Here is a 5,181-nt window from a genome sequence, read left to right on the forward strand (position 1 = left end):
CAGGCTCCTTACGGGGATGTGGAGAGCTTCGCGGCCGGAACGAAGCCTCCCCTCTCCGCCGGCCAGGCGTGGAAAACGCGCTTTCCGATCGCTCAAGGTTGCGTAGGAATAGTATAGTTCTAGCGTCTAGGAAAAGCTTTAACAGGTGCGAGGACGGCACGCATAGCGTGCGAAGCTAGCCGCCAGAATAGCTATCTTCGAGAGCTATTCTATATTATATTATATTATACTTCGAGAGCTGTGACTGATGCTTTTCTATATATATGTATTCATCTCATCTATGCGATCGCATGCGCGTGCTGTTTCTTTGTCTCTGCGTGTAGTAGTTAAGAGAGCCAGTTTAAGGGCGGAGAAGAGGGAAGGAAAGGAAAGCAAACTTGCAGCGCCGTGGTTTTAAAGCGCAACCGTGGTAGAGAAACGGAAAGGCGATATAAGCATGCGTGGCCACGATACGCATACGACAAACTGCCTTACAATATTTAGAATTGAGGGGTAGTTTCGTTAACAAACTATAGCGCGGCAATCAGCACTCGAATATAATTATAACCCTAATAATAATTGTAAATATTCATCGCATCTATAGGATCTAAAGCGCGCGCTGTTTCTTGCCTCTGCGTGTAGTACTTAAGAGAGCCAGTTTAAGGGCGGAGAAGAGGGAAGGAAAAGAAAGCAAACTTGCAGCGCCGTGGTTTTAAGGCGCAACCGTGGTAGAGAAACGGAAAGGCGATATAAGCATGCGTGGCCATGATACGCACACGACAAACTGCCTTACAATATTTAGACTTGAGGGGAAGCTTCGTTAACAAACTATAACACGGCAATGAGCACTCGAATACGACGAGAGAAATAATTGAGACGTGAAAAATTCCCTTGAAATAAATCTGGTTTGCGAGACAAATGCTTGTATGTATTGAATCTCTTAAAAGATGAGGGGGGAAATATGCGCTCACCGAGAGGGCATCGTCAGCGCGAGACCACCACCAGGCTCCTTACGGGGATGTGGAGAGCTTCGCGGCCGGAACGAAGCCTCCCCTCTCCGCCGGCCAGGCGTGGAAAACGCGCTTTCCGCTCGCTCAAGGTTGCGTAGGAATAGTATAGTTCTAGCGTCTAGGAAAAGCTTTAACAGGTGCGAGGACGGCACGCATAGCGTGCGAAGCTAGCCGCCAGAATAGCTATCTTCGAGAGCTATTCTATATTATATTATATTATACTTCGAGAGCTATGACTGATGCTTTTCTATATATATGTATTCATCTCATCTGTGCGATCGCATGCGCGTGCTGTTTCTTTGTCTCTGCGTGTAGTAGTTAAGAGAGCCAGTTTAAGGGCGGAGAAGAGGGAAGGAAAAGAAAGCAAACTTGCAGCGCCGTGGTTTTAAGGCGCAACCGTGGTAGAGAAACGGAAAGGCGATATAAGCATGCGTGGCCATGATACGCACACGACAAACTGCCTTACAATATTTAGACTTGAGGGGAAGCTTCGTTAACAAACTATAACACGGCAATGAGCACTCGAATACGACGAGAGAAATAATTGAGACGTGGAAAATTCCCTTGAAATAAATCTGGTTTGCGAGACAAATGCTTGTATGTATTGAATCTCTTAAAAGATGAGGGGGGAAATATGCGCTCACCGAAAGGGCATCGTCAGCGCGAGATCACCACCAGGCTCCTTACGGGGATGTGGAGAGCTTCGCGGCCGGAACGAAGCCTCCCCTCTCCGCCGGCCAGGCGTGGAAAACGCGCTTTCCGATCGCTCAAGGTTGCGTAGGAATAGTATAGTTCTAGCGTCTAGGAAAAGCTTTAACAGGTGCGAGGACGGCACGCATAGAGTGCGAAGCTAGCCGCCAGAATAGCTATCTTCGAGAGCTATTCTATATTATATTATATTATACTTCGAGAGCTATGACTGATGCTTTTCTATATATATGTATTCATCTCATCTATGCGATCGCATGCGCGTGCTGTTTCTTTGTCTCTGCGTGTAGTAGTTAAGAGAGCCAGTTTAAGGGCGGAGAAGAGGGAAGGAAAGGAAAGCAAACTTGCAGCGCCGTGGTTTTAAAGCGCAACCGTGGTAGAGAAACGGAAAGGCGATATAAGCATGCGTGGCTATGATACGCACACGACAAACTGCCTTACAATACTTAGACTTGAGGGGAAGCTTCGTTAACAAACTATAACACGGCAATGAGCACTCGAATACGACGAGAGAAATAATTGAGACGTGGAAAATTCCCTTGAAATAAATCTGGTTTGCGAGACAAATGCTTGTATGTATTGAATCTCTTAAAAGATGAGGGGGGAAATATGCGCTCACCGAGAGGGCATCGTCAGCGCGAGACCACCACCAGGCTCCTTACGGGGATGTGGAGAGCTTCGCGGCCGGAACGAAGCCTCCTCTCTCCGCCGGCCAGGCGTGGAAAACGCGCTTTCCGATCGCTCAAGGTTGCGTAGGAATAGTATAGTTCTAGCGTCTAGGAAAAGCTTTAACAGGTGCGAGGACGGCACGCATAGCGTGCGAAGCTAGCCGCCAGAATAGCTATCTTCGAGAGCTATTCTATAATATATTATATTATACTTCGAGAGCTATGACTGATGCTTTTCTATATATATGTATTCATCTCATCTATGCGATCGCATGCGCGTGCTGTTTCTTTGTCTCTGCGTGTAGTAGTTAAGAGAGCCAGTTTAAGGGCGGAGAAGAGGGAAGGAAAAGAAAGCAAACTTGCAGCGCCGTGGTTTTAAGGCGCAACCGTGGTAGAGAAACGGAAAGGCGATATAAGCATGCGTGGCCATGATACGCACACGACAAACTGCCTTACAATATTTAGACTTGAGGGGAAGCTTCGTTAACAAACTATAACACGGCAATGAGCACTCGAATACGACGAGAGAAATGATTGAGACGTGGAAAATTCCCTTCAAATAAATCTGGTTTGCGAGACAAATGCTTGTATGTATTGAATCTTTTAAAAGATGAGGGGGGAAATATGCGCTCACCGAGAGGGCATCGTCAGCACGAGACCACCACCAGGCTCCTTACGGGGATGTGGAGAGCTTCGCGGCCGGAACGAAGCCTCCCCTCTCCGCCGGCCAGGCGTGGAAAACGCGCTTTCCGATCGCTCAAGGTTGCGTAGGAATAGTATAGTTCTAGCGTCTAGGAAAAGCTTTAACAGGTGCGAGGACGGCACGCATAGCGTGCGAAGCTAGCCGCCAGAATAGCTATCTTCGAGAGCTATTCTATATTATATTATACTTCGAGAGCTATGACTGATGCTTTTCTATATATATGTATTCATCTCATCTATGCGATCGCATGCGCGTGCTGTTTCTTTGTCTCTGCGTGTAGTAGTTAAGAGAGCCAGTTTAAGGGCGGAGAAGAGGGAAGGAAAGGAAAGCAAACTTGCAGCGCCGTGGTTTTAAAGCGCAACCGTGGTAGAGAAACGGAAAGGCGATATAAGCATGCGTGGCCATGATACGCATACGACAAACTGCCTTACAATATTTAGAATTGAGGGGTAGTTTCGTTAACAAACTATAGCACGGCAATCAGCACTCGAATATAATTATAACCCTAATAATAATTGTAAATATTCATCTCATCTATAGGATCTAAAGCGCGCACTGTTTCTTGCCTCTGCGTGTAGTAGTTAAGAGAGCCAGTTTAAGGGCCGAGAAGAGGGAAGGAAAAGAAAGCAAACTTGCAGCGCCGTGGTTTTAAGGCGCAACCGTGGTAGAGAAACGGAAAGGCGATATAAGCATGCGTGGCCATGATACGCACACGACAAACTGCCTTACAATATTTAGACTTGAGGGGAAGCTTCGTTAACAAACTATAACACGGCAATGAGCACTCGAATACGACGAGAGAAATAATTGAGACGTGGAAAATTCCCTTGAGATAAATCTGGTTTGCGAGACAAATGCTTGTATGTATTGAATCTCTTAAAAGATGAGGGGGGAAATATGCGCTCACCGAGAGGGCATCGTCAGCGCGAGACCACCACCAGGCTCCTTACGGGGATGTGGAGAGCTTCGCGGCCGGAACGAAGCCTCCTCTCTCCGCCGGCCAGGCGTGGAAAACGCGCTTTCCGATCGCTCAAGGTTGCGTAGGAATAGTATAGTTCTAGCGTCTAGGAAAAGCTTTAACAGGTGCGAGGACGGCACGCATAGCGTGCGAAGCTAGCCGCCAGAATAGCTATCTTCGAGAGCTATTCTATATTATATTATATTATACTTCGAGAGCTATGACTGATGCTTTTCTATATATATGTATTCATCTCATCTATGCGATCGCATGCGCGTGCTGTTTCTTTGTCTCTGCGTGTAGTAGTTAAGAGAGCCAGTTTAAGGGCGGAGAAGAGGGAAGGAAAGGAAAGCAAACTTGCAGCGCCGTGGTTTTAAAGCGCAACCATGGTAGAGAAACGGAAAGGCGATATAAGCATGCGTGGCCACGATACGCATACGACAAACTGCCTTACAATATTTAGAATTGAGGGGTAGTTTCGTTAACAAACTATAGCACGGCAATCAGCACTCGAATATAATTATAACCCTAATAATAATTGTAAATATTCATCGCATCTATAGGATCTAAAGCGCGCGCTGTTTCTTGCCTCTGCGTGTAGTAGTTAAGAGAGCCAGTTTAAGGGCGGAGAAGAGGGAAGGAAAAGAAAGCAAACTTGCAGCGCCGTGGTTTTAAGGCGCAACCGTGGTAGAGAAACGGAAAGGCGATATAAGCATGCGTGGCCATGATACGCACACGACAAACTGCCTTACAATATTTAGACTTGAGGGGAAGCTTCGTTAACAAACTATAACACGGCAATGAGCACTCGAATACGACGAGAGAAATAATTGAGACGTGAAAAATTCCCTTGAAATAAATCTGGTTTGCGAGACAAATGCTTGTATGTATTGAATCTCTTAAAAGATGAGGGGGGAAATATGCGCTCACCGAGAGGGCATCGTCAGAGCGAGACCACCACCAGGCTCCTTACGGGGATGTGGAGAGCTTCGCGGCCGGAACGAAGCCTCCCCTCTCCGCCGGCCAGGCGTGGAAAACGCGCTTTCCGATCGCTCAAGGTTGCGTAGGAATAGTATAGTTCTAGCGTCTAGGAAAAGCTTTAACAGGTGCGAGGACGGCACGCATAGCGTGCGAAGCTAGCCGCCAGAATAGCTA

This window comes from Dermacentor variabilis, chromosome 6, assembly GCF_050947875.1.
Source record: "Dermacentor variabilis isolate Ectoservices chromosome 6, ASM5094787v1, whole genome shotgun sequence".
Lineage (NCBI taxonomy): Eukaryota > Metazoa > Arthropoda > Arachnida > Ixodida > Ixodidae > Dermacentor > Dermacentor variabilis.